The sequence below is a fragment of the Leucopleurus acutus genome (genome assembly GCF_964270905.1).
Source record: "Leucopleurus acutus genome assembly, chromosome: 19".
NCBI classification, from domain to species: domain Eukaryota; kingdom Metazoa; phylum Chordata; class Mammalia; order Artiodactyla; family Delphinidae; genus Leucopleurus; species Leucopleurus acutus.
Window position 1 is genome coordinate 53,377,405 of NC_139161.1, and position 12,610 is coordinate 53,390,014.

At 42.9% G+C, this 12,610-nt stretch overlaps 1 protein-coding gene across 2 annotated transcripts in view; it reads right to left on the reverse strand.

Annotated features, from left to right (window-relative positions):
- Window positions 1-12,610, reverse strand: part of STX8 (syntaxin 8) — a 241,486-nt gene that overhangs the window by 109,607 nt on the left and 119,269 nt on the right. The gene's annotated exons all lie outside the window — the stretch shown is intronic.

The following is a 12,610-nucleotide window of genomic DNA, read 5'->3' on the forward strand; positions in this document are numbered from 1 at the left end:
TAATGGTGAATATGTGACATTACGCATTTGTCAAAACCCATAGAACTTTACATTCATTAAGGTTCACTCTTTGTGCTGTAAATTAAGTAAACAAAAATCATTTAGGAGGCTGGGGATTCCAGGAAGGAACATAGAGTGTGATACGAGCATCTATCTGTACTGTAAATGTATCAAACAACATCCCTGAAAAGGGTGGAAAGAACAGGTGCTGACATAAGTTACTCTGGGAATGAGTGGAGTCTGTAAGACTCAGGCAAAAGCACTGCATATAAGCACAGAATTCTAGTTGATGAAGTGGATTTCCCTGGTGGTACGAGTTAATTACAATAGGGCTTACACACGTACATGGAAGTGAGCAATTATGGAAATGGATGATGGATGGTAAGGGCCAGATTCTCACTGCTGGACTGGAAATTTAAAGATAAGCAAGAAGAGGAGGCTAGGACAATCCATGTGGTTAACAGATGAGAGTTAGAGACATCGGTAGGACCTTAACATAAAGACGGTTACATAGGGGTATGTGTATATACACAGCTTAGTAAACAGACATGCATTTCTATGCTTTGTCAACTGAGAAGGCATTGAAAAAACCAGCACCCCAGGAGCAACAAGCACACTTGGCACCCAGATCCTGGTTTTAAGGCCATTCTCCAGTAAAAGAAAACAGATGACGCTCGGACTGGCACAGGAAATATACAAGAGGAGCCTGAAGTATCTGGTAGGACCAGAAACTGAGGAAGTGCTTTAAAAGACAAACAACACCACCACCACAACAGCCTCACCAGTGGGGATATGTCAAAGGAGCATAGGAGCCAACCGACAGAGCTCCCCATGGCCAAGGCTGGAATAATTTGAGCAACAAAATAAAGTAGCCAAAAGCATAAAGTAATATCCACAGGGCTTCCCTGGTGGCGCAGTGGGTGAGAGTCCGCCTGCCGATGCAGGGGACGCGGGTTCGTGCCCCGGTCCGGGAGGATCCCACGTGCCGCGGAGCGGCTGGGCCCGTGAGCCGTGGGCGCTGGGCCTGCGCGTCCGGAGCCTGTGCTCCGCAACGGGAGAGGCCACAACAGCGAGAGGCCCGCGTAGCGCAAAAAAATAAAAAATAAAAAAATAATAATATCCATAGTAAATATCCATTAATTTTATACTAAATATAAATATCTGACATATACTCTGATAAAAACACTTGATTGAATAAGTTCATAAATGAGGGAGAAGAGCCAAATCTCCCATGAGAAATTCCCAATAGTTTAGGTAGCCAGTCCGTCTTCAAGGAGGGGGGAGTATATGTCTCCACCCCTTAGGTGTGGGCTGCAGGTACTGACTTCCTCCCGAGGAGCTGAGCATGGAAATAAAGGAAGGGGAGGGAGCACCTTTCCAGGGGAGAAGCCCAACAGACACTACCTCAGCCAGATGATCAAGGTTAAGGTGAATGGTCGCAGATCATGTGGACCGTAAGGCACCCTTGATCTGGTATGAGGCGAACGGCACTTGACCTCTGCGGACTTCGTCCTAATAACTGAGAACTCCAGTCTTATCATGAGGAAAACATCAGACAGTCTAGCTGTGTAGTATCTTACAGAATACCTGGCCAGTATCCCCCAGAACTGTCAACATCACCAAAAACAAGGAGTCTGAGAAACTGCCACCACAGCCAAAAGAAGCCCAGAGAGACATGACACTGGAATGTAACGGGGTATCCTGGATAAGACCCTGGAGCAGAGAAGGGACATCAGGTCAAAACTAAGGAAATCCGCATAAACTGTGGACTTCAGTATGTATCGATGCTGGTTCATTAAAAGTAAAACATATACCACACTAACGTGAGAAACTAGGCACGGGGTACATGGGAACCCTCTAGTATTATCTTCTCAATTTTTCTGTAAATCTGAAACTGTTCTAAAGAATAAAGTCTTATTTTAAAAAAGCCAATAGCTAATATCATATTTCAAGAGGACTCATTAAACACTTTCCCCTAAGATCAGGAACAAGACAAAGATGTCTATTAGTTTTGCCACGTCTAATCAATGTTTTGGGGGGAAAAAAACCCCAGAGTTGGAAAAGTCATACGATCTGATTTCAAGCGATCAAGAGGGTTTGGAATGGACAAAAGAAGATCAACGGAACAGAAGAGAGTCCAGAAACAGATTCACACAGATGGCCAACTGAGTTTCCACAAAGGATATCCACACAAGCCTCAGATCCCATAAGAATGTCAGCAGGCCTATTTTTTTCAATTTTCTTAGGATCCCTACTTACATGCAGGCGTGAGAACATATTAAGTGAACATACGAATGCTCCACTGGCTCCTGACAGGCAGGTACTATTTCTGCTCATCCTTATGACAACCCCATGAGGCAAGTCTTCCTAGAGGCAAAGGTCAAAGAGGTGAAATGATGTGTCCAAAGTTACGCAGCTGGTAAGTGGCAAAGCCGGTCTGACCTGCAGTCTGTCTGATTCCAGAGTTATGTTTTTCGTAACATTCAGAAAGGAAAAGGGGGACAGCAGATCAAACGGTCCAAGACTGCCTTGTTTGTTCTGTTTTGTTTGAAGATGAGATCATTCAAATTTTCCCTATAAATACCTTCTAAACTATTGTTGAGTAAATGTTTATTATTTAGTACAATGAGTATCTGAATTTCTTAAGCCACATCTATGATCCAGTTGAGTGTTCCTTTATGCTATGTTACAGACACTACAGCTTTCTGCATAGTCGGTGGAATTATTTAAATACTATAAAACTAAAAATGTAATCTTATTTGTAACTGTTATAAGAATGTACAGTTCTTACTTGTGACGCTGTATGTTGTTGGTCATAATCATGATTGTCTATGTCATGACAGACATGACATAGACAATGTCATGACTTTGGTGGAGAAAGAATATAACCTCCAACTGGGAGCCAAGGCCATTGCCAACATTTCCTCTTTCACAAGTGATTACAGAAAATCATGGATAATTTCTACCTACCTCCATTTTATCACTTAAGCTTCTAGACAGTCTCTCATGAAATATCTAGACCCAAACCATTAGATTTTTGCCCCCTTTGAGAAGCAGCCTACCTTTCAAATCCAACAGGATTTGCCTGCCTGAGCAATTACTTTTCCTCTGGGACTCAAAAATGCTAACAGGATCACAGCCTTGCATTTCCATATCTGCCCCAGCTACTGAATATTTACAGCATGTTCAAGTTCCTATAACACAATAAGCACAAAATAGATAAATCCAAAAAGAAAACGTGAGGAATGGAGAAAGTCTTAAACACTATTTCTGGGTTCTTCCTCTTAGAGCTCAACAAAACAGACAAGCTCTTTATGAAATCCATAAAACGGCATTATTTCTAAGTTAGGGCTTACATTCCCTGTTTCAGTCTGATTTCATATAAATGAAGAGTTTTAAAAATACTGTATTAATGACGGTAATACAGTTTTAAAGAACTGTAACCATTTATTATCTCGCCTGATCCTCCTGACAATCCTGAAAGGTAGATAGGGAAACTGTTAGAGTATTTTATAGATGTCCAAACAGGCCCACACAGATTATGCAACTTGCCTAAGTTACCCCACGAATAAGTAGTAGGACACAAAGACGGGTCTCTGGATTTCAATTCAAAAGCTTTACTTGGTAGCTCATGCCTCTTATGTCTCAAATTTCAGGTCTGTGTCTACCTCCAGACTAAACATAGTCTGCATTTTTCCCATTCCAGAGGACCATCACCTTGATTTCTCTGTGTTTCCCTTTCTTATAGGAGATGTCTGATGAAGCCCAGAGAGGCGGTTAAGACATAGATTCTGAGAGATTCGGTACCATGACATCTATCAGTCAGAAAGCTGAAACTAACCATGCCCTCTTGTTTTAAAAAAACAAATAACTTGAAAGAGAAACATGTTTCCACTTTAGAAGAGAACATTCCTCGTTCACAAAAAAATTACCTCCTTTTATTCCAATCAGTTTTAACACTTTGGACCTATTTGAGGTGTGCATCTCCATTCTTAAAAGGGGGTGTAAAGGTCCAAGGCAGGTATCTACAGACAGGTCCCCTGGAGCCACAGGTCACCCATTTATCTTTGCTATCTGATTATATACACATTTTTAAGAATCCTTATGTTTTCCCTTATATGTATTTTTAAACTCTCCAAGTACAGAAAAGAAATCCAAATGCAAAGTACTGTATAAAGCACAATACAACTGAAAATGGGGGGTGGGGGAGTCCCGTTAATTAAATAACAGCTTAAAACGGAAAATGTCCCAATTTTATACAATGTGTCAGTAGACTGATACTCTGCATCATATTTTACTCCTTTATGCCAGTTACCAATGCACTGCCTCTCAGCTCCAGATTCACCCTTCAGTGCTAACTCCGCACTCGCGGGCTAAACTCCAAGCATCTCTCCTTTGTAGTTCATGTGATGTTAAGCCCTACGGGCAGAGGGCGCTGGAGGGACAAAGCCAGGGGCAAGTACCACTCCAGGATCAGGTGTGCTAGTGTTTTTTCTTCTTCCTGCTTCCTTCTTCTTGCTGCTCCTGTCCCAGTGACCATGGATACGGACAACATCCAGTGGTGCTGGGTCCCAGCTGTGAGCCCAGAGCAAACGCCCCCTCAAGTGAGCTCAGAGTCCCGGCCTCCAGAGTCGGACACCACATACCATCCTGCCAGGGAGCCACTCCCAATGCCCTGACTCCTCTGTGTCCACCCCCCAGCCCCCAGCCCTGAGGGGTGTTTCCTAATTGCCCAGGTTCACTGTGGTTCCTCAGTTTTCTGGCCCCAAGGGCAACGTTTTCTGTGGACCAGCTCTGGCAACCAGTGGGCTCCCTCTGCCATCCAGCAGGCTGTGGAGAAGCCCACACCTTCTCCAGGGAGGCCTGAATCCCATTTGGGGAGCTCTGGGCCCGGGATGCTGGGCCCCACTGAGGAAGTGGGTGTGGTGTAGTAAAAAGAGGAGTACTGAATAAAAGTGTGCCTACTGAGATATGAGCTCCAGCCCACCACCCCTTCTCCCTGAATCTCTCCCCAGCCAGCATCTGGAGGCTCCAGCTGCAGATATCCCCCAAGAGGAGACTGGAGGGGCCAAGAGAAAAGATGCATATACTCTGATACTTGAAACTCCTATAATGAAATGTTTGGGTCCCCCCCTCCTCTGCCCTAAAGTAAGGCCCACCAGTTAAACTTCAGCCAACATGAAGTCCTTCCAATCAACTTTTGGTGCCTCACCTTCAAACATGAACATTTAGAATCATCAGGCATTTGAAAAATGATTCCAAAGCAAATCTTTCTTGGAGCAAACAAAACACACGCACACACCTCCTTAGAGAGTTAAAAGAAGACAATGTATGTACAAAACTATAACACACAGGGTAAAATAGGAACTTCCAGGGAAAAAGAAAGAGTTCTCAGAAATTAGGAGAGCAATAATAGTTCGGATTCTTGGTTATGGTAATGGTTACATGAATCTACACTTGTGATAAAATGATACAGAACCAGACACACACTGTACCAATGTCAAATCCCTGGTTTTGATATTGCACTATAATCATATAAGCGGTAACAGCTGAGATAAGCTGGGTGAAGGACATGGGACCTCTGCACTATCTTCACAACTTCCTTTCATTTTTTCAAAATGAAAAAAGACAGGACAGTGAGAGAGGAAGAGGGGAAAGAAACAGAAGGAAGACAGAGCTGAGGACATTATTCAAGAAATCAAGCAAACAGATAAAGCAATGAAAAATGAGAGAAAAAATTTAAATTAAATGGAGGATTAATTCTTGTGGCCCAACACTGACAATAGGAACAGAGAGAGAGAGAGAGAGAGAGAGAGAGAGAGAGAGAGAGAGAGAGAGAGAAGAAATCAAGTGGAGGAAATAATACAATAAGGCTTCCCAGAATTTAAGGACAAGTTTCCAGATGAAAAGTGAGTACCAAGTGCTCAGAGCAATGATTTTTTTGTTTGTTTGTTTTTTTAAAAAGGGACTTCCTTGGTGGCACAGTGGTTAAGAATCTGCCTGCCAATGCAGGGGACACAGGTTTGAGCCCTGGTCCGGGAAGATCCCACATGCCGCAGAGCAACTAAGCCTGTGCGTCACAACTACTGAGCCCGCACGCCACAACTACTGAAGCCCACGCACCTAGAGCCCGTGCTCTGCAACGAGAAGCCACCGCAGTGAGAAGCCCGTGCACCGCAACGAAGAGTAGCCCCTGCTCACCGCAACCAGAAAAAGCCCACATGCAGCAACGAAGACCCAATGCAGCCAAAAATAAATAAATAAATTTATTTTTTTAAAAAGTCACATCCTTATCATTGTGAAATTTCAGAACACTATACATGAAAAGATTCTAAAAGCTTTCAGAGATGGGAGTAAAACAAATAGCTCATATACAATGGGAATCAGAATGGCAGATCTTCCCAAAGCAACGCTGAAGGCTGGAGGCTAAAGGAGGCAGGCCTTGAAAATGCCGAGAGAACAAACTCCAACCCAGGATGCAGTCATTCTTCCAATCAGACATGAAGGGAGAATGAAGTGATTTTCAAATGTATACGGTCTTACTTTTTTTTTTTTTTTTTTAACCTCCCATGCGCCCTTGCTTGGAAGTTCCTGGAGAAAGAGCTGCACCAAAAAGCGGGTGGGGGAAGACAGAGGATGACTTGAGATCCAGAAAGCAGGGAACACACATCAAGGAGGGGCAGAGGGCGCTGCGCTCCCAGTGTGGAGATGCAGGGCACCCCAGAACAATGTGGACGCATCCTGAGCACAGCCAGCCCAGATCAGAGCAGGAAGACAAAAGGCTCCAATCAAAAGAGGAAACTGACAGGCCGCTGAACAGTAGTGTCCCCCCAACATTCATATGCTGAAATCCTAACTCCCAAGAGGATGGTATTAGGAGGTGGGGCCTTTGGGAGATGCTTAAGCCACGAGGACAAAAACCTCCTGAATGGGATTAGTGCCTTATAAAAGAGACCCCACAGAGCTCCCTGGGCCCTTCTGCCACTTGAGGACACAAGGAGAAGTCTGTGACCCAGAGGAGGGCCCTCACTGACCCTGCTGGCACCCTGATCTCAGATTTCCAGCCTCTAGAAGTGTGAGAAATACATTCCTGTGGTCTATAAGCCTCCCAGTCTGTGCTGTTTTGTTACAGCAGCTGGAACAGACTAAGACAGCTACCAACAGAGTTTGTCTATATTGAAAGGAATTTCAAAATTCTGTTAACTGGGGGCAGGGATGAAAAAGCATCAATAAAGACAACTAAGCAAATAAAAAAGAGGCAATTAGCGACTTTAGAGGAAAAGGGTGTAATGAAATAAAATCTAATTCTAGAACCCACTGTGGTTCGGTCACGAACAACAATTACATAGTCATGATTCCATCAACACTGACTTAACTAAAATGTGTGAGCAATGGGGGAGAGGGGACGTGTGTATGTACAGGATTGCTGTGGTTTCAATTAACATCTTCCTCAGGAGGATGTCGACAGGGGCTAAGATTGAAAAGAAACAGGAGCACATTATTTTGAAATATAGGTATTGTACTATAGATATTGACACATAAACCCCTAAAAGAATTAGAAGCACTGCATCTGGGGGATAGAACTTTGAGGCGAGGAAGGCAGACGGGGAGGAGTCCTGCTTCTCTTAAGCCTTCTAATTCTGATTTTTAAATCAAAATTTATTATTTTGATAAAAATAAAAATTTACTTAAAAAAATTAAGTCCAAAGAAGAACTTTAAATGACTAACACTACAGGTGAATATGACAAATTTTCTGAAGGTTCTGGAAACACTGTTTAGGCAAAGAACCACTGGAGGGTTTTAGCAAGGAAGTGACATGATCGGAACTGTACAATGAAAGTTATTGAGACAGAAAAAACCAAGGATGGACTGAAAGAGGGAGAGTTTTAAGGTTAAAAAAAAAAAAAGTGAGAAATTTCTGATAGACACCCATACTAGCACTCTGGGCTCCGTTTGCAGTAGGAAGATGAGAAGGGTGTAAGTGGTGACCACTACAAGGATGTCTCAATTCTTTTCTATCTGGTAGTTATGACTATAAATTAGCATTCAACACAAGGAAGGGATGAGCCAGTCCACTAGATGTGAATATTATAGTCTTCCTTGTAGAACACCCTCTCATATAAGGATAAAGAACCACCCTGGGTTTAGGAGATTTCACCTAGTGTGGATTTTAACCATGCCCCGATCAGACCACCCTTAAAAGCTGACCATCAAAGCCCTGAACCTCAGAGCCTGAGGGACCAAACCTTGAAAGTAACAATGCCTGGTTAAAAACCACAAAGCCACTTATTCATACACCATTTCACTCACCAGGGCTCTGGCCTCCATGTTTAGGGACAGAGACCAAAGAACATCAGGTTAACTTTTTTTTTTCCCCCCTTCTTTGTAACATGGCTACAAAAAGATGGACTGAAGAAGACCAGGTAGACAACATACCTGGATTTCAGGAAGACACATGACAGAAGAACTGAAGCTATTATCTCCTGCGATTAATCAATCAGAAATGTTTCCTATTTCACATAACAGTCCAGGGAGGAGGGGCGGCCCTAGGGAAGTCCAGGAGAATCAGGGATTCTGAGAAATAAGTAAGAATATACCAAGAAGAAAAGTAAGAGTCATACCTACCGAACACACACAGAGCCAAGCCACCAAGTAGAAATCGAAGTCAAGTCCAGGTATCCTACCCCCAATATACACCCCACTGCTGCTTAGAACCTGGCTACTCCAGGTGTGGTGCTCCGGCCAGCAGTCAGGGCATCATCCCCTGGGAACTGTTAGACATGCAGAAGCTCAGGCCCCACCTCGGAACTAATGAATCAAAACCTGCATTTTAACAGGACCCCCAGTGATACTTATGCCCGTTTAAGGTTTGAAAAGCAAAGGTTAGGAAGACAGAGAAAGAGTCCGTCTGGCTGGTTCCCTGGCTGGTGCTGGATGGGTGTCTAAACCCACCCAGGCAGCAACAGAGACACGTGTGCAGTGCAAAAGCTGTAAAAAGGGCCTGGCAACTACATCTCTTCTAGAAAATGCACCGATTCCCGGCCACTCGATTATTTCTTAGCCGCTGGATTTTAGACTAAAATAAACACACAAGCATGAACCACAGATTTCCCTTTATAGCTGCCTCTTTTATTTAAGCAAAAATTGCTAAACATTCATTTTAGTTGTACTTAATTGAATAATTTCTCGGGGGAATAGTTCAGGGAGAGTTTAAAACTGCCTGCTTCCAAAAGCCATTACAAATTGGCATATACTACAATGTCACTGTGCCAACCCAAACAGCGCACTTCAATGCCCCCGGGGCCGCCTTCACTCCAGATGTGTTCGGAACTCCTAGTAACAGAATGCAGGCAAAAGCCATATTTACACGAAGCAGTATTTTGAATCTCCTTTTCCAATTATCTGGAATGAGATAATAGATCCCTAATTGGAAGCACGGCGGGGGTGGGGTGGGGGGCGGGGCGGGGGTGTGTGGAATCGGTCCGTGGTTTCTCTCCAGTGAATGCTTTTTATTAGTAAAAACTAAGAGAGTCTGTACAAGAGCCAGAGAAAATCTCCTTTGCCACATTTAATCTGAACATCTATAAACTGACAAACTGTCCCGTGATCGCCCCTAATTAACTAACTGATCGTTAAAAGACTGATCTTGTCTTTTCCTGGGAAGTGTACATACGGAAGGACTGGGGTTGGGAGAGGGAGAAGCGGAACTCGAGTGAAAGAAATCCAAAAACACTTTGGCAGGAGAACAGACCCAAGCGGTTGGTGTGGAGGTGTTGCTCCCCGCCGCCCTTGCACCCAAATACCTTCAGTTCTGCTTCACGCCTGCGTGACTAGCACTGACTCTGAACTTCTCTTGTATTTCTGATACTGGTCATAACAATGCTGCCAGGTAAGCCATCATTGTTTATTACTGATTTGTTAACTCCCATTCCAAATCAGATTTATTGCTAAGGAATCATCTTTTTATTCTCCAAATTAAGCACATAAAAACCAAAATTAAGTACTGTAGTTTACACTTCTTGTTAAAATTGAAGTTTCCAACCTTACCGTTGATTTAACACAGGTCAATTTAGAATTCAGGTGGAAGTCAAATTAAGTATTTTTGTACAGGTCAGCATACTGTCCAGCTACAGAGGGTCTCTGCCCCGCCCCCCTTATATCATAAAACGCTTGTTACGTGCCATGCGATCACGGCATGCGTAGTTACTGAAGCTGTCTATTTTTACAGATGTCACAGAGAAGCCGTTTGAAAACTGTGCGTAAATGCAGCTGTTCTTGGCTGTTAGCGAGATACACTTGGAAACCCTGTTCCCTAAAATGTTCATAATTGGAAAGGGTTTTCTAAATATAAATTAATTACCAAATTCCACGTGTTGACAAGCAAACACTCTAATGTTTATGCTTCAACTTGACAAGGGAAACTGAAGCACGTACCCAGAAACCTCTAAAGGAAACAAAGTCCACGTATGGTTATTTACTTCATGACATTTTCTCCTAAAGTGTTTAAAAACATTTTTATCCTGAAACGCCATGTACAAAGAGAAGAAGCAACTGACTGACATGTACGGTTTAACAGTTACAAAGCAAAAACTGTATCACCTTCAAATACTCGCCCAATACTATACCCATCAACCTCAGAGAAATCTAAAGCCACTCACTCAACCAGGCAACCAACAAACTATATGCCAGGCACTGTGTTATGTGCAAATTTAAACACTTCAGCTAGTAGATTTCTTCAAATAACTACCACAAAGTCTTCAACTGTTACCTACCTTGAGTTTCAAAGAAAATAAATATATAACTTTATCATATGGACAAGGGGCATTTTCCTCTAATAAATCTATACTAGAGGCTTGTGCTCTTGGGATGCTTGACAATATATCACTTCTGAAAGGACCACAGGAAAGGGCTTGGTGGTCAGTAACACCCAGATGTGAACTTTTCTCTCTGACCTACACCAGCAGTGAATGATGGGCCCAGCGTCCCTCCGATTCACCCCTGAAGTTAGGCCTCTTCCTCCAGAACAAAGGCCTCCCCACTTGGGAACCACTTAGAACTTTCCCAAGCACCTTGCAAAGAGTCTTATTTTTCATACTGTGTCTAGATCTGAAAAAAAGCATTTGTTCCGGTATAAAGACACTGAAATCCCTGGTTGTAAGATGAATGTTCTCTTAACCCTAAGAAAGACTTAATCCATAGCTCTACTTTAAGAGAAATAGTTCTACCTTATTAATCACAAAGTTCTCAAGTTCAAAGTTCTCCGTTTGCGCGATTCTCAGAAGCAGTTCAGCTGTTTCCAAATCATGCATCAGAAAATTCCTACGTTACATAGTCCCAGATAGTCAATGTTAAAAAAAAATATACATAACCGCATCGCCTTCTCACTGGGTTCCATTTCTGTTGGGAAAGGAGGGAGAAATTTAAGCCAGGACCGTAATTTTAGCCAATAATCTACAAACCGGGGGGCATAAAACCATTCGTTAGAATGTAGAAAGGAAAAACTAAAACTTCTATTAATATGCTGCATTTAATCTCAACCTTTTCTAATTTCTAATTTTAGGAGCCATATTTATGGAGAACGGAAGTATATATAATTTTATAAATGCAGTTATTAAAACGAATTCTGGAGGGTTGCTCATAATTTCTCCTAATGCAATGCGTGATCTAAAAACGTTGGAGGCCACTGTGTTCAGAGCAATGTATTGTAGATTACCTATAAAAGAATACAAGTATATGTAACCCAAGAGTCTAAAAGTTCAACATCTTTGCCTTATTCAAGAAAACATTAAATAAGTTCTCAAAGTAATAACTGAGCATTCGGTGAACTTGAGTTAAAAACCACACAAATACACAGTCTAAGGAATACAGTGGGAAGATGTTATATTAGAGAAAGTGGAGTGAGGGATCTAAGGAAACTCTTTGCATTGTTTTTACAACTTTTCTATAAATCTAAAATTAGTGGAAGACAAAACACTTAAAATAAGAGTGATTTGTAACTAATCACAGCACCAAAATTTGCAAATTACTTTACATAAAGCAGAGTGGAGGTTAGCCCTGAAGCGGCCCACTTCCTTGCATTTCCTAACACCCAGTGTTTCCCTTCTGTGCCACGGATCACCGTAACCAATGCATCCTTCACGGGGGCAACTTAGTGTTATCTCAGAGCTCCACTTCCCTGAGCATTTTGAGAGCTTCTGCTAAAATCGATGTCTGCTCGTAGAGTGCTCTTTGCATGCAAACATGATTTGTCTTTGGAGTTTCGACAGAAGGTGACAAAAGTAGGTTGAGAGCAGCTGAACCACAGACTAAGGGGTGTAGAGGAAGTAGGGAGAGGGCACAACCAAGGAAGAGGTCATGAAGGGGTTTCAGGACGTGATGAGATGTTTGTTCTAGGGGGAAAAACAAAAGACACCAGGACAAACGGCACCTGAACAATAAACAGGTGTTGGACCCCAACGACGTGTCAGACACTGGACTGAGGTCTAGGACTACAAGAGTGACCGGGCCGGACACAACCCCTGCCCTCAGGAAGCTTACAGTCTATCCTGGAGAGCAGCAGACCAGCAAGGAGGCTGAGAAAGAGCCCTGAGAAGTAACGGGGGCTGAACC